The 21,984-nt window shown below is 41.1% G+C and overlaps 1 long non-coding RNA gene across 2 annotated transcripts in view; it reads right to left on the minus strand.

The window, feature by feature from the left end:
• Positions 1 to 21,984, minus strand: part of LOC132491965 (uncharacterized) — a 567,227-nt gene that overhangs the window by 255,543 nt on the left and 289,700 nt on the right. Inside the window, exons 6-7 of one of the 2 annotated variants that reach the window (XR_009532771.1) lie at positions 15,448 to 15,632; positions 6,778 to 8,858 (exon numbers count right to left, since the gene is read on the minus strand). This is a non-coding gene — a long non-coding RNA (uncharacterized LOC132491965). Of the gene's footprint in view, positions 1 to 6,777; positions 8,859 to 15,447; positions 15,633 to 21,984 lie in introns of those variants that run through there. The other variant, XR_009532772.1, reaches the window with a different exon arrangement.

The raw sequence follows: 21,984 nt of genomic DNA on the forward strand, positions 1-21,984 counted from the left end.
TGATCCGATATTTGTCTACTGTTTAACCAAAGTCTACAGACTTGGGTAGGGACTTAAAATCATGGATTAAGACAATGTCACTTGCAGTTAGAAGTTTGGGCTCCAGTATAAACTCTGGTGTTTTTTGTTTTTTAAACTATGTGGCATTAACTGATTCACTTTTTCTCTTAGAGTCTCCCTTTTCTCACTTGGAGAAAAGAGTAACACCACTTATCCACTTACCCCACAGTGTTATATGAGAACTGTGAGCCTTGTAAAAGCAGGGTCAGACAACTTTTTCTGTAAAAGGCCATATGGTAACTATTTTGGGCTTATAGATCATATGGTCTCTGTCACACCTACTCAACTCTGCTATTGTAGCATGAAAGTAGCATAGACAATGATAGTCTATGAATGAGTATGCCTGTGGTCCAGCAAAGCTTTTTTATGAATATTTAATTTTATATTTGTATAGAAACATATCATTTATATGTAGATATATTTATGTATGTAAATAAATTTACATTTTAATAAGTTACATATAACGTATGTTATAACATATATATAACATTTTACGTTATATATACTTACATTTAAATATGTTATATAATTACATATTATATATAAATGTATAATTTATAAAATTTTCATGTATCACAAAATATTGTTCTTCTTTTGATTTTTTTCAACCACTTGAAAGTGTAAAATGTAAAACCATTCTTTGCTCATGCTCTATACAAAAACAGGCAGCAGGCTGGATTTGGCCCACAGCCTGTAGTTTGCCAACCTCTGCTCTAAAGCCCTATGCAACAGCATGAGATCTCATGGGACAGTGAAAACAAACAGGTAGAGAGAACAGGACTTTTTGTTGTGAAAAAAGGGACAAAGAAGGTGGAGTGACTTGCCCAAAGCCACACAGCCCTCCAGAGGCAGAACTGGGATTTCAGTCAGATCTGCCTGATTCCAAACCCCCAAGCAATGTCTGCTGTAGCAGCTACCTTCCCAGTCAGTGATTCCAGCCCTGGGCCAACTCTTTCCTGCCAGAAACTATTCCTGACCTCACCTCCTTCCTTTGCCTGCTCCACACTGCCCCCACCCAAGGCCAGGGACTGCCATGACAGCATCAGAATTTAAGAGAGAAAGAGCAAACCTAGCTCTTTTGGCTCCTACAAAGAGGCCCTTGATTCTCCAACCGCAGAGCCATGTATTTGCAGGAATCAAGCACCAGCTTTCTACATTCATGGAGATATTTAGTGGTATACAGACAGAGTTCAAATCTGCCTGCCACATTCTGTTCTCACTCGCTCGTCAGGCATCTCAGATTATAAATCTTTTCTCTCATGATGTGTGACCATAATCACATCCTTCTTTTTAGTCTGCTTTTGAGGAGTTCTATACTCTTGGAGGACAAGGCCAGTAACAATAACAAAATCACCTCTGTTGGGAACAAGAAATGGTACTACGACAGGAACAGGGGTAAGCCAGTGGAAAGAGAACACAATTTGTAAAACGATCACCAAAGTTCAAGAGTTGATTCTGCCATGAATTATCTGATCACCCTGAGGTTTAGTTTCTCAGCTGAAAATGAGGATAATTAGCTTCAAATGAGAACGTATATGTAGTGTGCTTTGTAAACTGTTGAGTGCTATACAAACTTTAGTTAACCATACTATTATCAGGCTTTTACTATTCCAAACACTATCTTGAATCATGATTTTCTCAGCCCTATTTGAAATGTGATGTTTGTCATCTTCTACAGAAGCTCCAAGGCAATGTTTTCAGATTTTTTCCCCCCAAGCCTTACTTGATTTCTTGAATGAATGGGAAACTGAATTCATTATGAATTCTCCTGGCACCAGCACGAATCCAAAGTATACGGGTTTGAAGTGACAAATGATAGGATGTTATTGCAGGGGCTTGTGGGGGCTGGCAGCACAAGTAGAGGAGCGAGCCCCATCTTCCTTGGCAGTGGCATCAACAGCCTCTGCACAGCACCAAAGCTGCTGCCTACACTGAGCACATCGCAAAGCTTCCTACAGCATCAACTCTCAGCCTGGCTGGGCCCTGAAACCCCAGGGATGTCAGATACACACCTCACCCCGGCTCTCTGGGGACTCAGTCACCTAGACAAGCATCCTTTCCTTAGGTTCTGATCAGTGCCTGTCAACCCTGCCTCACTTGGTACAATTTATTCATTTTACTTATGGGGAAATTGAGGCTCATATGGTAAAGGTGACCTGCTTCAAGTTATGTAAGCCCTGGTCTTAGCATTAGGAGACTTTGGTGTAAGTCCCTATTCTGCAACCGACTAGCTATGTGACCTTGGTCGACTTATCATTGGTGAAAGGTGATTAATTCTATCATCTAGCATTTCAATAGCACTTTAGGGTTGATCAACTGTATTCACAATGTAATCCCTACAATAAGGTAGGCATTGTGGTAATCTGCATTTTGTCTAAGAGGAAAGAGAAGCTCAGAGAAACTAAGTGATTTGCAAAGTTACATTACTAATAGATGGCATCTTCTGGATCCAAATAACATATTTTCTCCACCCATTCATATGGCTCAAATTACTCAGTAATGAAACGAATTAAAACTTGCCTTGAAAAACTTTCAGGATATATATGAAAGTATGCTGAACTAAAAACTACTCGACCATCGGTTCCCAGCATCTTGAAAATGAGGGCTTATATTAGTTATCTATTACTGGGAAATAAACCACCCCTAAACGTAGCAGTTTATAACAACATTTATGTTCTCATCCAGTTTCAGAGGGTCAGGAACATGGGAGCAGCTTAGTTGGGAGACTTTGGCAAAGTTGCAGTCATCTCAAGACTTGACTGGGGCTGGAATCCTCTTCCAGGCTGTCTCCTGTGGTTGGTGGCTGGAGGCCTCCATTCCTCCCCATGGGGGTTGGGGAGCCATCTCCATAGGCTGCCTGAGTGTCCTCATGATGTGGCAGCTGGCTTCCCTCAGACTGAGTGATCCAAGAGCGAGACAGAGTACACCCAACATGGAAACCACAGTCTCTTTATAACCTAATTTTAAGAGTGACATACCATCACTTCTGCAGTTTTCTATTCTCTAAGTCCAACCTACACTCAACGGGAGAGGATTACACCCATACACATGAATATCATGAGATCAGGAGCATGAGGGCCATTTTGGAAACTGGTTATCATAAGATACCTTTATAATTCTAAAATCTTTGTTGACTCTCATGAGATCAAGATCATACTTTTTGTATCATCTGTTTTATTGATAAAATATTAAACTACATGAAATTGCTCAGATTTGACTATTTGTGACTCACAAAACTGGTAATTTCATATGGTTCAGCCTAATTTTTAACCTCTAGAAGTTCTCAGATATTTACTAACACTTTTTGATTAAGTTGTACTTTAGTAATTATAATAGCATATGTGTTCATTGGGAAAATGTTAATATTTATAGTTGGAGGTATGTTATTTATTTAGTCTTTGCACAATGCTTGGTGGAAAATGGATTCATGCTTATCCCCCATCTTTCTAGAATTAATTGCATAAACCCACAGGGATCTAAACCTCAGAAACTCACTGAACAAGCTAGGTATGACAATAACTCTAGTAGATGCCAAGAGTCCTTTGTATTACTACTGCCTTTCAGTAGGTCTTATCATCAGACATAGAAACAGCCCTTCTGTTAAAAGAACAATTCTAATGAATCAGTTCCAATTTGCCAGTCAGAGGCTTTTGTCATACTTTACAGTCCTGAAGGAATGAACCTAAAGGAATAGTGTCTTAAGCTTATTTATGAGTTTAGCCCCCCAACTTTTGATAGTCTCTACTTGAAGCCATTGGTCTGTTGCCTCCTTACTGATCTACATGGTTAATGCTGTTACCGTTAATACTACACTATACAAAGTAGTTGATGCCAACAGTTCATTTAGGGAGCTGCTATTCTACATAGTTACTGAGAAACTTCTATGGACAGAAACTCATCTAGCTCCTGGAGGTACAGCTGTGAATGAGACAGGCAAGATCTTTCCTCTCATGAACTTTATATTCTAATGGTTCTCAAACCTGGCTTTTTAGAAATATGGATCCTTAGGACCCACCCTAGACTTACTGTATCAGGAAATGTGGGATTGAGGCCAGGAATTTACATTTCCTAATGCCCCACAAGTGAGTCCAGCTGGGTCCATGGCTCAGCACTTGGGAACCACTGGTGCATATTTCAGTTCGCAACTGCTTCACCTCCCATTTAGTCCACAGCCCACAGCAATGGTTGCCACTTAACCACTTCACAGAAATTGCTCTTGCTAACATCACCATGAACTCCTGAGAGACAAGTCCATTAATTATTCTGGACTTCTCTTACTTTCTCCCTGTGGCATGATGTTGCTGGCCTCATCCTGCTTCTTAAAATTCCCGTGGCTTTTAACAACATTCTCTTTTTGTTCTCCTCCAACATTCACTCTGGTTGCTCCCTTTCAGTGTCCCGCTGTTGATCCTCTTCCTTTCCCACTGGATAAATGGTGGCATTGCTCAGTATTCTGGCTTCAGTCAACTCTTCTCACTCTCCAAAGTGTTCCTGGGTGATTTCCCCCATAACCCTGGTTTAAGGAGTCTATGTCAATGACTTGAAACCCTGTACACCAGACCTCATTCCCCAGGACTAGTAGCACTCATCAGCACACAACACTCAATAGACCCAATGATGTAACCCATTTATTCATGAAGGATATTAATAAATATATCCTTACTTAGGATCCAGTGGTCCAGAGCTATTTATTAAGCTAAACAAACAATGTAATTTAACTCAAACTACGTGGTGAACTTCCTGAGAGCAGGAACTGGGTCTTTTTATTTCTGTGCCCTCACTTATTCAGGACACTTTTTTGAGAATATAACACAATAACCAGTTGAAAAATTGACTTGTGTCAATCTCAGTACCCAAACCCATCAGAAAAAAATTGAAAAAGTCTATGTTCCTGTCCCATGAAGTTAACCAGCCTTTTGTTTCAGAGAAGTCACCAGGTGAGTGAGCTTCTCTAAAGATGAGTGCTAAACAATATTTTCGTGTTTTAAATTCTGAACCTGAAAGGCAAGAGGGGATGGAAGCTATTTATTGAAGGCTAAAGGGAAGGGAAGGACAGGGAAGAAGATAGGGTGGCACAAATGTGACATTCTTTGCACAGGTGTATGTGTGTGTGCACATGCATATTATCTCCATATGTGGAGATAATATATATGTATATATGTGTACATATATTTTATAACACATATATGTAGATCATATATATATATATATAATACAATATCTCATATGATTACTATGAAAAGTAAATGAACTAATGTAAATAAAACACTGAGCATGTACCTGGTACATAGTAATGGTGCATTCTGCTCTCTCCAAAATTCTACTTGCTTAAGCAAAGACAAAAGTACAAAAAATTCTCATTTGAGTCAGACCCAATTGTTAAGCCTAACATTAGGCCAGAAAGTGAATAACTGCACTGTTGAAATTGTATACGTAATTTGCATACGTTTGTTTTTCTGAGGACAGAAGCCATAACTTTCATGAGATCCTCAAAGGAGTCCGTGTCTCTAAAAATTTCTACAAGGCCTAAGAATCATGTGCTGGCCAACATTTCAACAACTGTTATCATTCTTACTTATTCCTGAACATACTACTTTCCCAATCAAGATAAGTATCAGTGACTCAAAGATGCTCCTTTTAAGGAGGCTAGTGGAATCTTCATTCATGCATGCATGCATGCATGCATTCATTTATGCAAGAGGCAGTCATTTGTACTGACTCTACATTTGACATTACTAAGCCCAGGGTACAGAGACACACAGACTGCGAGATCATTCAAAAGACAACTACCTAAGCTGTGATGAAGGCTTAGGTAGTGACCCTAAAGTGACCATAAAATCTGAAAAAGGAACATCCCAGAAGCTTAGCAGCAACAGCTTCAAGATCTGCTACTGTCAACAGCAACAAAAATTGTTCTGAGGAAGGGCGATCACTCAGTAGGGCACAGAAATGTGACAGAGAATGTTTTCTCTTTAACTGGACCGAAGCTAAGGAAAGATAATTTCCCAACAGTCCCACCTGCACCCTCCCTGCCTCTTTATTTTCAGGTTTTTTGAACTGAAATTAAAAAATCTCTTTATGTTCTATAGTTTTTCTTTTAGCTTAGTGTGAATTGTGGGCTCTTGGAATCTTTGAAGTGGGAAGGTCCCTAATCTACAGATACGGCATATAAATTAGGTATAATCTTGAAAATACCCAAGGACAAGAGTCTTACTACCTTGAGAGATCCATTCTATATTTGAGTGGGTCTAATTATTAGCTGTTTCTTCCTTGTTTTGAGCTAAAATTTGCTCTAATTTTCACCTTAAAGTCCTAATTCCATCTTCTGGGACAATACATGTCTTCTACATCAATATTTTAAATTAATAGGTCATAAAATAAGTTTTGGAATTACATCCAACATTATATTTAATGTAACTGGATAGGATAGGATAGGATAGAATAATAGAAGAGTAGAATAGAAAATATTAGAGGGCTTCCCTGGTGGCGCAGTGGTTGAGAGTCCACCTGCCGATGCAGGGGATGCGGGTTCATGCCCCAGTCCGGGAAGATCCCACATGCCATGGAGCAGCTGGGCCCGTGAGCCATGGCCACTGAGCCTGCGCATCCAGAGCCTGGGCTCCGCAACGGGAGAGGCCACAACAGTGAGAGACCCGCGTTCCGCAAAAAAATAAAAAAATAAAAATAAATAAAAATTAAAGAAAATATTAGAGTTAGAGCATGTGAGAGAGACAGGTTTTTTTTTCAAGGTTTTGTTTCAGTTGTTTATAGATTTATGTAAATGTGCGCTAGGTTTGATATAAAATGTCCTTTTTGCTATGGGTTGCCACTGAAAAGTTTGAAAAACACCAGTTCCTTCAGATAGGTTAAGACATCTGTGTCATGGATCCCTATGTCTTCTGTTCTCCAGATTCAATATCCCAGTATTCTTCAGTACTTGTTCATTTGTTTCTAGTCCATTCCCTTCTTTGGTCTCTCTTCTCTGACTAGGCTCTCTCTTGAATGTTCCTCTTGAAATGAAAGGCACAGAACCTCCCAGCTAGGACAGGACTGGGGGACCAGGGTACAATACACATGTTGGGGCAGGAAGACAGGCAGGAGTTCTCCCTGCTTCAGTGTTTGCTACGTCCTCAGATGCCTTCAGCAGTGCAACACCAAGGTCATTGACCCTATCACCAGAAAGCTTCCAAGAAGGTGTTTTTGGGAGATGTGGATTCAAAAATACATAGTGCACAGTTGCTCTACCAGGTTTCAGGGTAGTACCAAGAGAGAAAGAAGACCACCGTCCTGTGCACTCCAGGCCCACACACAATTATTATCTCACTGAATCTGTGAGTTATGCAGTATCATTTTCACCTCATTTTACAATAAGAAAACTGAGGTTCGGAGAAAAGAAACTTCTTGATGTATTTTAGTACTGTCATAAAACTTGCAATGAATGGTCATCAGACAACCTGCAATGTGCTATAGGTGACAAAGGTGGTAGCTCTCACTTAAATAGCACTTCGTTGTTTTCAAGACAGTCTCATATCCTTTATTCCAATCATCCAGGGGTATGTGCAGGGTCCATGACAGGGTTCCTATCTTCCAGATGAGAACATGGGTCCAGGGAGATTATGTTACTTGTCCAAGACCACACAGCTAGAAGGTAGTACAGCTACCTCTAACTTGGGTCGCAACTCTAAATCCAATGCTATTTTCTCTGCCTAATGCTGACAATTTTACCCAGACCTATTGAAGCAAACTACTCTTAATCTTCCCTGGTCTGGAAATTTACAAAGAGATTCTAGGATGCTAATGCTCTATCTAGCTATCTTGTTATGACCAAGATGGCATTAGCCTTTGTGACTCTAGAATAAGATGGATTCTTCCCATAAATGGCCAACAAGTTGGGGCCAAGTTGGGGCCAAGTTGTAAACATTATTTACATCAACCTCAGACAGCAGCTGAATCTGTAGTTGGGGTGCCAGGGAATATATGAGAAAATCAGGCAGCCTTAATCTCTGCAGCATGTGTGAGGAAATAAAGACCACCTTGGCTGATGGTTGGCTTGACACGTCTGAAGAGGATTAAGTCTGGCTGCAACAGAAATGGCTGGGAAGCCAAAGTGAAGAGAACTCGATGAGGTATGGCCTTCAAAGTTTAAACTTCTAATCTCCAAGGACCAGAGTGACTTGGTAAGGAATTCAAGAAGAACGCAATTCACTCAACATATAATAGGATCCTGAAATCCTAAGAATGTTTTCCTGAGGCCAGAAAAAGGAAAGAAGTGTATTGGTGCCCACTGTGGGATGACTGAAGTCTCAGGCAGACTGTGGCAGTGCTACTTTGATAACTCAGTGCTACAGAGGTACTGCAGGGTTGATGACATTTGCAGGTGTTGACACCTACCCAAACTCATCTTCTAGCTTAATAGATAGAAGCAAGCAGCTAAACATATCCATGCATTCATCCAAACTAGCAGACTGGCAAAGTCAGGCCCAGCAATAAATGGAGTTTAATCTCTGGAATTTAACTTTAAATACCATCACTGGATTTTTTAGGTGATTCTATGACCCCCCCCAATCCCTGCCCACTGTTTTTCTTCCTTTAGGGGTTTGTCTTTTGATAATAAGCTCTACTTGCATTTGCAAAATATAAAAAGTGAACTTCCAGATGGACTTCTTAAAGTGCAATCCAAACATGAGGGAAACAAGAAATCCAAAAGTCAAAGGCGAGTGGGAGGTTTTCTTCTCCTCCAAATCTCTGGGGAGTCCGATTCATTCAGCATGTTCACATTCTGGTTTAATTTCCATTTTCTATAATAAGAGATGAAGATGTAATATGTCAATGTTGATGTATCAGAGAGATGATGAATTCCAGGCTAAAACACGGCGACATCTGCTTGGAAACGAGATGGAAGAAATTAAGATGCTTACCATGATTATTTTCCTCCCGAGCAAATTTATAGTATCTTTGGTCTCAAGGGCAGAAATTCCAGACAGATTAGCTTTTCATCTCCTAGGTAACTCTCTGAACTGCATAGCTATAGAAATTCTTTGCTTTAACATTGGGTGTCCTTATTAGGGAAATATCTTAAATTCTGTGCCAACAAAGAAACTCATTGACTACTAAGCAATAATCATGAAAAAATTTATGACATGGATTACAAACAGGTGCTCCAAATAGAACAAACGCTGGGGTTATTCACCACTTGGACTAACTGAAAAACATTATTTACATCTAGCACAGTACATTTTATGCTTTTAGTAAATATTTTTTCTGGGCTATGTGTCCTCATATTCTAGGGAGGGTAAGTTTGCTTAAGTACCAGAGGTAGTTGGCGAATGTAAATAGCGCTATATAATAATAGGTGCTAGAACACTAGAATTGCCTATACTATACTCATTCATAAGTTAATCAACAAAAATGTATCCAGTCTCTACTACATGCCTGTGTTCAGCTCTGGAGATGCAAAGATAAATACAATACGACCTCTGCTTAGTTCAAAATTTGCTTTATTTACTTTTTACAAACATCTTAGGAAGCTGTGCAGGCATAAGCATGTCCATTTCATAGATGAGGAAGCTGAGGCTGGGTGAGGTCACATACGAGGAAGTACCAAAGTCAAGACTGGTACCTCTACCTTCTTTCTTCAAGTCCAGGGCTCTGCCTACTCCCTCACACACTGGCATGATTGAGATGAGACCCAAAGGGGGTTTGGATGACCCAAGGGCAACCATTGAGGGCGACCTCAGTGCCTGAGGACATCAAAACTGGCTTCTGACCCAGTATTAACATCCCAATGCGTTCCATTTTCATTTTTTATCCAGATGTTTAGCACCGTGTGGACACAGCTATGGTCTCAATCGTGACTAAGTGATACTTTGCAGGAATTACTGAAATGCTCATTGAAAACTATTCTCTTCTAACTGCATTTTGAAGTGATCCAGTGGGGGAAAGTGTTTGGACCTTTTTGAAGCGGTTTCTCTCAGAATTTAAGCAATAGGAGTTGTAAAATATTCCCCAAAATATTGCTTGGCATGACGACCTCTTTCAACACAAATGAGCCATTGATAAAAAGGAATTTGTTAAGGGAGACAGGAGTTGGGGTGAAGCTCATTAGCCACTTGGTTGCCAGGGAAGCGAAGCTGCCAGAGAAGCCTGGATTGAAGATGAACACGGGGGATGGGGGCCTGAGTACACGGGTCATTTGCAGTCAGTAGGGGGCAAAGAGGACATTTTATACCCTTATTAGGTACGATTGATTTGGATTTTTTACACTGGCAGAATCAATATGTGACTACTCCAAAAAAAACCATGATGAAATGGAAACAACACAATAAAATGGAAATGATTTGGGGGTCAGAAAAACCTAAATTGGAGGATTCCCTTACCTGTTAGTTGTGTGACTTTGTGCAAATCTTTGAACTTCTCTGAACTTCCATTTCCTCATCTCCAAAATGAAGATAATCAATCCTATCTCATAGGATGATGGAGGATTTGAAAGCACTTTTAAAATTATAAAACAGTATGTGAATCCAAGTTTTCCTTTTTTATTTACAAAAGAAATTCAAATCCAAATACAGTGTTGAACATCTCTCTGTGCTCAAATATTATTCATCACCAGTGCACTCTAACTTCCAGCTGCCCCAGCCTTGGTCACACTCATGCTGCATCTGTCCTAAGAATGTACATTCAGAGTGCCTTCTGTGGGTGTTTCCCAAGGCTTCAGTTCTGTGATCACAGGCCTGAGAATATTTGCTGCATCTCTGATTTGAGAAAGCAAGCCCTTTGATTAGTTTTCTAAGCACCATTATACAAAAGGCCACACAGAGACTACATTCAGATGTCTGACGGCCATCTTGAGCTTGACTCTTGATTTCTAACCTCTCCAGCCTGTTCCTTCACTAGTTCCTCGCACCTTAGCAGACAGCAACTCCATTCACTTTTCCCCATCAATGTCCAATCCATCCCCCAGTCCTGTCACTTCTGTCTTGAAATACATCACTCATACAAGCTCTTCTTGCCTCCTCCACCAGGGCCACCCTACTCCATCCAACAAGTACCCTTGGTCTGGAATACTGCCAGTCTTCACTGGTCTTTTCCACCCTTACCCTTTTACAGTCTACTATTCCTGCAGCAACCAGAGTGACCCTTTAAAGATGTAAGTTAGGCCAATCACAGAGACCCTTTCCTAGCTCATTAAGAATAAGGGCCAAAGTCTCAACCACGGTCTACAAGACCCCAGCTGAGCTGATCTGGCTTCCCACTGCCTCTCAACTTCATTTCCTTCCATCTGCTCACTTAATCCAACCACTTTGGTGCTCTAGTCCACCAATACCCTCTTGCTTTGGGAAAAACATGTGCTTGTCATTCCCCTTGCATGGATCATTTTTATCCCAGATGCTCACGTTTCATTTTTTTCACTTTACCCAAGATTTTGCAACAAACATCATTTCCTTGGAGAAATAATCTGATCTCTTCTGCTGCTTATTGTTCTTCTTAGCACTGACATATTATGTTATACTATACCATATTATATTATGCCACACCATACTGTATTATATTATTGTTTATTGTTTGTCTCCCTATTGGAATATAAGCCCCACAGGGGCAGGTATTAGGTCTCTTTCATTTGTTGCCATATCACCAGCATTTAGATTAAATCAGTACATTGTAGATGCTTTCAGAGGCTGTGTGACACATCCTTGAAACCATCAGGAGACCAGGGCTGCCTTTCAATTGCAGGCATGCTTAATCCAGCTTGGTAGATGGTATAATCAAGTTTAGAGAGAACAACGTATCAACCAAAAGGTATTCTGCCTGGAGCTGAGGAATAAGGAGTGACTGAAGAGCACGAAAGTCCTAGCTCACAGGAGTTAAGTAATTTGCCCAAACTTACAGATAAAATATAGAAAAATTAATATTTGAACTGAAGGGGCTGAGAACATGCCACCCCAAAATATGCCACTTTGGCATATTGATTATTTTGAGCTAAAGGCACATGCAGGAGGGGTTCTCTGACCTCCCCCTTTTGACCTAAAAACAGGTTATAAAATTTCCTGTAAGCAAGGTGACCTCCCTGCACCAGGAAGAGAACATTCTTATCACCAGGTGAGTTGACACCAAAATGGATCTGTACAAACAAACCTACTAAAATAATCTTTATATTCCATTAGTTTCCCCAATATATTTCCTAGTCACTTTTCTACAACTCACTGCCCCTAGAAGCTTAAATGCCTTTTCCTTTGTCTTGTCACTTTTCCACAAATTTATCATTCCTTGTTTAAAAGGGTATATAAGCTCTTGGTTCTAAGAGCTTCTTAGGGTCTTCATTTTTCTTATGGAGGCTCCCATGTACATGTAAAAATATTAAATAAAATTTGTATGCTTTTCTCCTGTTAACCTGTCTTATGACAGTTTAATTCTCAGGTCCAGCCACAAAACCTAAGAGGATAAAGGAAAAGTTTTTCCTCGCCTACAGAACAATACTGAAGACAATGCTACCTCCCTAATGCATTTAAACTGAATTGAACGTTCCTGCAGTAGCCCCCAGATGTAGGTGAGTTGGACCTCTGAGTTAGTTCCTGCAGTATGAAAAGATACCATAGAATTTCTAGAGCTGATAAGCAGAGACATTGAGCCTGGACAACGATGACCACGCCAGGGACCTCTGGTGGCTGCTACCTCTGACACCCAGGAAGCTGTGAGAAGTGTAGTCTCCTCTCAGGCCCTAGGAGGGTCTCCAGAAAGAAGATTCCAGCCTATTGGTCCAGCCTGAGCGGGTATCATGGAATTCATCCAGAGAAAAGGTAAACTTTAGCTTGATTAATGATTGTGAAATTCTGGCGTTTGGCTCCTAGGGACTGCTTCTTTCCTCTAATTCTCTTGAAATCTCTCAGCTATGAAAGCTGGTTACCAGGAAAATGTTTGTAAATATCCCTCAAGGGGGCTGTCCTCTGGGCTAGAGACAACATCCTGACTCCAGAGGCTTACCAGGTCCTCTGAAGTTGGCAGAGGAGATGGGTCAATGTTTGTCCACATATCTAAGGAAGGAGATGTTTTCATGCAGGCACCACTAAACCTTGATAAAGGCACTTCTCGCCTGTCTTGTGAGAGGCTGGGTCCTGTCCCTTCTGTAGCTCCCAAATCCTAGCGCACTCTGAAGTGAACTGTCTTCACCAATGACAGAATAAGTGAAAATCCTCATCAGGACATTTTGATCTCATACAAATATCAGTTCTTATGATCTCCAAAACTCTCTCACTGTGCTTTGCACAGGCATTAGCAATAACCAATGATATTCTTCTCTCCAGAGCATGCTGAGAGAGAAAGCTATTTTCCTGAAGATTGTTTCTTTGACATTCACGCTCCAACAAGGATAGTCTCTTCTGGGCCTAATTTGACTTCTTTATGTGCCAAGAGGAAACTTTCTATCTGAAGGGCAGGCATACAGATAACTGAAGAGCCTTTAGGAGGTACTTTATAATTTCCTTGAATTTCCTAGAATGTTTGGAGAATAATGTGTATTGATTAGCTGTCTCTTTCAAAGTGCTTAAACTTCTCCTATCCTTTCATTTTTTTAAGGGAATTAACAGTGAAGAGAAAAAATAAGAATATACCGACTCACTCATCCATAAATTTCCATGAAATGTAACAGAGTCCATGAAAGGACAGTGGAAGCCAAGAGGCTATTCCTGATGAATTTGGAACTGAGGTCATGGAAATAAGAGAGATGGCAGTGACTCCTTGAGACCATGTTATAATCTGAATCTGACACCAGGATGGCCAGCGTGGTGACTGCACGGCAACTTCAGGAGGCAAGAGTTGAGATCAGGGGCACATAACCTTCAGCTGCCCGGCACAAAGGAAAGTGGAGTTCTGAGCATACCACAGACCTAATCCGTGTCATTTAACGTGCAGAGCATGACACTCCTAGGGCAACGTTCTCATAGAGAATTCTGCTTCCAACCAATGAACTGGCACAAAACAAAAAAATTAAAGCTATGACCAACGATGTCACATAATAGCAAAACAAGCAAGTCAGAAGGTTTTTTGGTTTTTTACTATAGTGCCCTATGTGCAGGGCTTCTGAATTCTTTTTTCCTCCAGCCTAGGCCTTACCTGGTCACTCCAGGGGATCGACATTTTAGCATAGCGAAGACTACACATTCATGACACATTAATGAGCCAAGGCTGAAGTTTTGTTAGTGGAAAGAGCACTAGATTTAGAGACAGGAGACCTGGGCTGTATTCCTGATTGTTGCTACTAGCTGCATAACTTTGCACAAAGCACCTAATTTTCTTAGTCCTGTTGCTACATCTATAGAATGCAAAACCTGGAAAATATAAAGGACTAATCTTATGAAGTAGGCATTATCATCTCCATGTTACAGGTGAGGAAACTGTGGCCACGCAGTTAATAAGGAAAAGAACCAAGGCAACATAAGATTTTTTAGATTACATTTCTAGTGCCTGTCTACACCATAATTTCCTGAGCGGGCCTTGACCAAGAAGGAAAAGGACTGATCAGGAGTGGACTTCACAGCGTGAGAAGCCTAGGAAGGGGTGTTAGCAGAGAGGGGAAAGAATGGCAGCGAAGCTACTGCTTATCCACCCAACAGTCAAGTCCACTCATGCTCTTACCCCTTGGATACACCCTCTGGCTTCTAAGGTGAGGAAAAGGCCAGTCCCTAAATCTCTGAGGACCAATGCAAGTGGACGTGCCTCACAAGTAGAAACAAAGGCCTGGAGTCCATTCAAGGGACTAGAGCCTTTGATTTTACGTTAAATGCATTTTACATTTAATGTACTGTGAGGTGAGTAATTAATTAATGCACAGAGCATTAAAAGTCTCACATTAAACTTCACTGAGCCCAGTTCTGAGTGTGAGGTAGCAAAACATAACAGCTCCTGAAACCATTTTCTCTTTTTTTCAAGGTGTCCTTTAGGGAGGTTGGAGTTACAACAAAGGAAGTAAAACAGTTTGCTTTGGTCTTCTTTCCAGCTTTCCTGTAACTTCTGGGTCCACCCTCAGTGCCAACAACAGCCCCACCTCCTTTCCTCTGACAAGTCTCAGTCACAGCCTCATCTCCTAAGGGAAGCCTTCCCTGGCTGCCCCCAGAGTCAGGCGACCTATTCAGTGTTCCCACCCAAAGCACCAGGAATCTCTCCTCTACAGCATATCTCACACTTCTACTTTTTCCATTAAATTTTGGTAATTACTGGTTGAGTGTCTGTCTTCCTGAGAGACTCTGAACTTCTTGAGGACAGTGACCATATCTGTTTTGTTCACTCCTGAGTCCACAGAGCCAAGGGCAGTGCCTGGCACACAGCAATAGGTGTTGGCTGAACTGCGCCCTGTTCATTAGTTTCTCCTTCCACCCCAAGGTCTGAATCACTTACCACCAAGAGCTATTCACAGAGCATGCATGACGTGTGGCATTGTGTTGGGTGACATGGAGCCCAGGAACTCATCTTCACTCCTGGAGTGAGCTGGCACTGAGCCAAGAGGCAGCCACCACTGCGGCATCTTGGAAACAACACTGCATTTATAGTCAGGACACCCTGCTTCAAACTTGTTTCCCCATCTGTAAAACAGGAATACAAACACCTAATACACCTACCTCACAGAGTTGTTCTGAAGATCACATGAGAAAGATAAATGAGAGAAGTTTCTATATCATGCAGTATCTTACCGTGAATGCCCAATTTTTACAAGTGGCATGAGAGGAAGGTGACTTCTCCTAACCCCCACAGCAGAGCTCTCTTGTGGCTCTCTTTATCACCTCCTCCTCTCCAAGCCCCTCACAGGTGTGTGTTCCCAGAGCTCTCATGGCCTAACCCCTTATTTTACAGATGAGGAAACTGCAATCCAGACAGAGGAAGAAGTGACCTGCCCAAAATCTGACATGGAGTCAGAGGCAGAGCCAGGACTAGACCCTGGGCATCGGCGTCCTTTCCACCCATCCACCTTGGGCTGCCTCCTTCCCACGTCTCCTTGAGTCAATTTCCATACCCCTGGATGGCTCCTTCTGCCCCTTTTGAAACCATTCCTACCCTCACTACACAGACTACAGATACACAAAGGTGCCAGCTCAACTGTTTGTTAAACATGAGTTTAGTTGGGATGTACAGTTGTTAGAGGCCCCAAAATATTTTTGCCTAGGCCAGCTTGATCCTTAATACCCCTCCCATTTTCAATTCACTGATTATTTTAATGAGGCACCTTACCAGCATCCCCTCTTACTCTCTCCCTGCAAAAATAAACACATTTTTCCTCTATAGAAGAGAATTTTAGATTCACTGTTACCTGATCATTTCATGCCTGGGGAGAGGAGTCTTAGCAGATCAAAGCCCAAGTCTGTGGAGCTGAGGTAGGGACAGGGAGAGGGAGATCACGAAGGAGGAAGGGTAAATAGTGCAACAACACCAACCGAAGTAATGGCACCCATTCATTGCACTTTCTGTAGCAGTGCTGTGCTAAGCCCTTAGCCTGTGCTATTTTTGTTCTAAAAACAGACAGTAACGGGGTATACAATGTTGAATACTGCCCCCCTTAAATTCATGTCCACTTGGAACCTCGGAATGTGACCTTATTTGGAAATAGGGTCCTTAGAGATGTAATTAGCTAAGATGAGATCATACTGTAAAAGAAGAGAAAACAGAGACACAGACACACAGGAAGAACAGCATATGACTACAGAGGCAGAGACTGGAGCGATCCATCTACAAGCCAAGGAATGCAAAAGATTTCTGGCACCTACCAGAAGCTAGGAAGAAGCAAGGGAGAATAGTTCTCAAGAGCTTTTGGAGAGAGTAAGGGCCTGCTGACACCTTGATTTTGTATTGCTAGCCTCCTAAACTGAGAGAGAATAAATTGCCGTTGTTTTAAACCATCTACTTTGTGGTAGCTTGTTACAGAAGCAACAGAAAACAAACAGAGGAAGTATTAAAACTCCTACGACCCTGATAAAGTTAGAAAGTGTTTCAGATTCTGCATCTTTGAACTTGATAACAACAATAGAAGGAAGGTGGGGGATTCCTGTGATTAGTCTCCATTTTATGGATTAGGCAACTGAGGCCAGAGATGTAAGACAAAATGCCACGGTCACATAAGAGTGAGCATTACAGCTGAGACATCCATTTCAAGTCAGGCCCAGCGAGATGCTGCCCCAAAACACAAATACCCTTCCCATTGCCCATCCTTTGCTCCCTCCTCCGAACAGAGGGGGAAGATCATATCTCTTTCCCAGCATCATCTGGGGCAGGGCACACTTCACAAAAGCATGAGCTCTCAGGCTCCTCCAGCCCCTCAGCCAGGCCTGTTTCTGGGTGGCAGGCCAACACTTCTTAGATCTAACTTCCTAATTCTGACTTGCAGGGACCAAAAGAGAATCCAAAAAACTCACAGATCTTTGGTAAACTAGGAACATAGACTTGATCTAATAAGACAAAATTGGACTACATTTGAAAAAAGTACAGCACAGTCAGCTTGTTATTTGGCCTTGAATGTGAAAACACTTCAACAAAAGTAGTTTCTCCTTATCATTAATTCTCTTAAAGAGAAATTTACCTAAAAGTCATCTCCCTTAAAGTGTTTTGAAAATTAGATGAAGTTAAAACGAGGATGTTAAAATGAAATTAAGCCATTGTTTTAGGAGGCAAGATTTTAGCTAACTGACCTGGAGCCTTGAATGTCAAGCTGAAGAGTTCTAACTATTCTAGAAGCTACAGGAGAGATCATCAAAGGGCCGTGAGTCAGGAGTGATGTGCGCTCTGGAAAGGCTAACTTGGCAGCCATGAGAAGGATGGATTAGAGAAGAGACTGGAAGACAATTTGAGGAGGCTGTGGTAAAGGCCCAAAGGAGAGAGCTGAAGCCAGGGCTGAAGCGGGAGGGGATGAATGAAAGGGGAGATCAAAGACACATGGCAGATGTACAATGGCATTTACTCATGGCTGATTGTGGGGAATCAAATGGGATAAAGCCTGGATTTTAACAGTCAATGAAAGTGAAAGGAGGAGAAGGAGCAAAGGTAGGCAGGAAGATGAGTCTGGTTTTGTCAACAAGGAGGCTGATGTGACCATGGGAACCCTGGCCAGTTATTTGAATTGTGGTCTTCTCATTTCTGGACTTTGTTTTAGTGACAGAAATATAAACTCCCACCTTATTTAAGTCATTGATATTTTGGGGTTTCTGTCTCTTGCAGTCAAATATAAGCCTCATACCAATATTGGGGCTCTTTCCCCACAACTACAATCTCCTTTGAAAAGATAACACTTCATCCCCAGAATGTTCATAGTTTTAAAAGCAGCTTCTTCTCCCTCTCAGAGTTCTCATATTCAACCTATCTTCAAAGCTTACAGTTTCTCCTTTGAAGATAACTTTTAGATTTGCCTTTCTAGTCTAGCATTCTTGATGATGCTCTCGTCTATGTGACCACTCAACTGGTACAGCATCCTCCTCTCCATCCCACCAATGCAGACACTGCTAATGGCCTGTTGCACACTGCCCTGATTGACAGCCCTACAACCTTCCCCAACAATTCCAAATGCCCCACCTGACTTTCAAGATCCTGCCAAATCTGGCTTTGACTGATCTGACATTATTTCCCACCTTTTACCAACATGAATTTTAGTTCTAATCAGGCCAGTCTTCCTTCCAAAATACTACACCCATTCTGAGCTCCACAGTTCACTCTACTTATTCTACATGGAATAGCTTCTCACACTTCACTTGGCTATAGTGTGTCTTTAGCTATCTCCATCTTTCAAGGACTTGAGCAAATTAGCCACCAGTCAGGAGCAGGTATGACTTGAACCAGGACAAAAATCCAGTAAGGCTACAGGCAAGCTCCCAGCCAGATATCATAAGCAACTAGAAAGCAGAGATCCCATCCAGTACCTCCTCAACATCAACCCCTTCCCGTAGTTCTGAGAAAAGTGGTCAATACTGAATCTGCAGAGATTCTCCAAATGTGGGAAGAAAAATAATGCAAAATGAAAGTGAAATCATTTAAAGATTTAGAGACAAATAACTAAAACTAAAACTATGTGATAGGCTCCCCCACATAAATATAATTGGATTTAAAAACTAGAATCTACAACCTCATACCCTTTAGGATGGTTACCATCAAAAAATAGAAAATTACAAGTGTTGATGAGGATGTGGAGAAATTGGAGCCCTTGGGCACCGTTGGGAATGTAAAATGGTGCAGTCGCTGTGGAAAACAACGTGGCAGTTCCTCAAAAAATTAAAAATAGAATTACCATATGATCCAGCAATTCCACTTCTGGGTATGTATTCAAAAGAATTGAAATCAGGGTTTTGAACAGATATTTATATACCCGTGTTCCTAGTAGCATTTATTCACAATAGCCAAAAGTTGGAAATGTCCATTGATGGATGAATAGCTAAACAAAATGTGGAATATAAATAATGGAGTATTATCCAGTCTTAAAAAGGAAGGAAATTCTGACACATGATACAACACGGATGAACCTTGAGGACATTAGGCTAAGTGAAATAAATCAGTCACAAAAAGACAAATAGTGTAATCCACTTATATGAACTACCTAGAATGGGCAAATTAATAGAGACAGAAAATAGAATGGTGGTTGCTAGGGGCTAGGCGGGGGAATGAGCAATTATCATTTAGTGGGTTCAGAGCTTCTGTTTGGGAAGATTAAAAGAGTTCTGGAGATTAGCTGCATAACAATGTGAATGTACTTAACACTACTAAACTGTACACTTAAAAATGGTTAAGATGGAAAATTTTATGTTGTGTACTTTATTACATCAATTAGAAATAAATGTGTTTTTTAAAAATTAGAATTTACAGTATTTGGTGTTCAATTCTGGAAACACATTTGAATCACCTGGGGAATTGTTAAAACAAGACACTGATTTTTCCCTCCCCCTCCCTTTCTCCTCCCCTAGAGATAGTTATCTAATCAGTTTGAAGTAGAGTCGTGGATGGTTCTAATGCATACCTACAGGAATCACTAGCACAGGAATTAGGAAAAAAATGTCAGTGATCTCACACATACTTTATAGACATGGAGTCTTAGAAGAAACGTGTGAGAGCAACAAGAAAGAGCTTAGACTTCAGCTTAACATACCTGAGGTTGATTCCCACCCTACTACTTCCTAGCTTTGTGACACTGGGCACCTTATGCATCAGTGCCTGGCAAAGTACTCAGTGTCTAGCCTGATGCCTGGCACACAGGAAGCTATCAATAGATATTAGATTAAAAAATAACACATCTCTCTGGGAGCATAATGACTATATTGTTACATTAGTCTGAGAATTAGCTACTAGAAACAATAAAGGTAAAGTCCCAAAATAGCACATGGCACACAGTAGGCATGCAATAAATGACAGATATTATTACAAATATTATGGAAAGACCTTCAGAGATCATTTAATTCAACCTTCTCATTTAGCAGATGAAAACACTGGGGACCAGTTAAGAGAAAGGATTCTTCACCCATGGTTCATTTTATTATATAATAGCCTTCCACGATTTAAACTTCTGTTCTTTGATGTTGCCTACACTAAGACTTCCAAAAATCAACATTGCTGTTCAAACCATCACTTATGACAAGAATTGGGATGTGTTCAGATAAGCCTGTAGGTGCCTTGCTCAGCAATGTTACATGGGCAGAATGTATCTCTTTAGGACAATCTGTGGAACATCAAATCTGAGACTTGAGACTCCACAGGTCTGAGTCACTATGTATCGAAGGCAATTTCCCTGGGTTCCCTGGGGAGTAAATCACTCCTTGCTGGTTTTCAAGGGTTTTCTCTAAAATGAGGCTTCAAAGCTTCCAAACTCTCAAGACTTCAGTGACCTACCAACCAACCGTGGTGCCCCATGGCTCTCAGTTATTCACTGACAGCCCCTACAGAGTGTGGTCAGAGGGAGGTACTCTGGGGCCCATTAAAAATGAAGATTCCAAGACCTGAGGGTGCAATCCTGCAGCCTCCATTTTGCCAGACTCCCAGGTGACTCTTATGCATGTTAAAGTTGAGAATCATTGTCATTCCAGGAACCACCTGGCAGCTCATTCATTCCAATGTTCAATATTTTACTGAGCAGGTACTCCATGCAGGCCCTGTCTTTGGCACTATAGACAAATTCAAAGAAGACATTGTTCTTATCCTCAAAGAACTCAGAATGTGCTAGAGGATAGACAAACTACAGGTGATATAGTACAGTGTGGTCATTCAATCATTTCATTTCATCATTCACCAAATAAATGTCAAGAGCCCACCATATTCTAGGCATAGATTCACATATAGAAAGGCTGTACGGTATAGTGGTTAGGCCATGGACATGGCACCTGCACTGCCTAGCTCTTATACTCACTATCAGCATGACCTTGGGCAAGTGACTTAACCTTTGTATGTCTCAGTTTCCTCATCTGTGAAATGGATACAATAATGACACTTCTCTCACAGGATGACTGTGATGATCCAATGAGTTAATAGATGTCAAACCTGGAATAGTCTCCTGGCACATAGTAAGTGCTGAGTCGATTTCTATAGGAATCTAAGCTTCATGAAGGCCAGGATCTTTGTCCCTTTTATCCCTAACATGTAGAGTGGTACCCGCCACATAGTAGGCAATTACTAAATAATTGTTGAATGGATAAATGAATTTCTGTGGGAGATTGTCATCAACGTGGCAAACTGAGCTGTAATTAACTGATTCTTCTCCTCACTTTCAACACATATATGTTGAGAAATATAAATAAACATTTAAAAATACATATATGGTCTCAAAGATAAATCCTCAGATACTGAAAAATCAAGGAAAGAAATCACAAGTATAAGTGTAAGCAGAAGCTGGCACATTAGAAGTCTCAAAAATTGCCAATTCTAATGATGGTGGTGGTGATGATGGTGATGATGTTGATGCGGCTGCCTGAAGATGAC

The sequence above is a fragment of the Mesoplodon densirostris genome, chromosome 6 (genome assembly GCF_025265405.1).
Source record: "Mesoplodon densirostris isolate mMesDen1 chromosome 6, mMesDen1 primary haplotype, whole genome shotgun sequence".
NCBI lineage: Eukaryota > Metazoa > Chordata > Mammalia > Artiodactyla > Ziphiidae > Mesoplodon > Mesoplodon densirostris.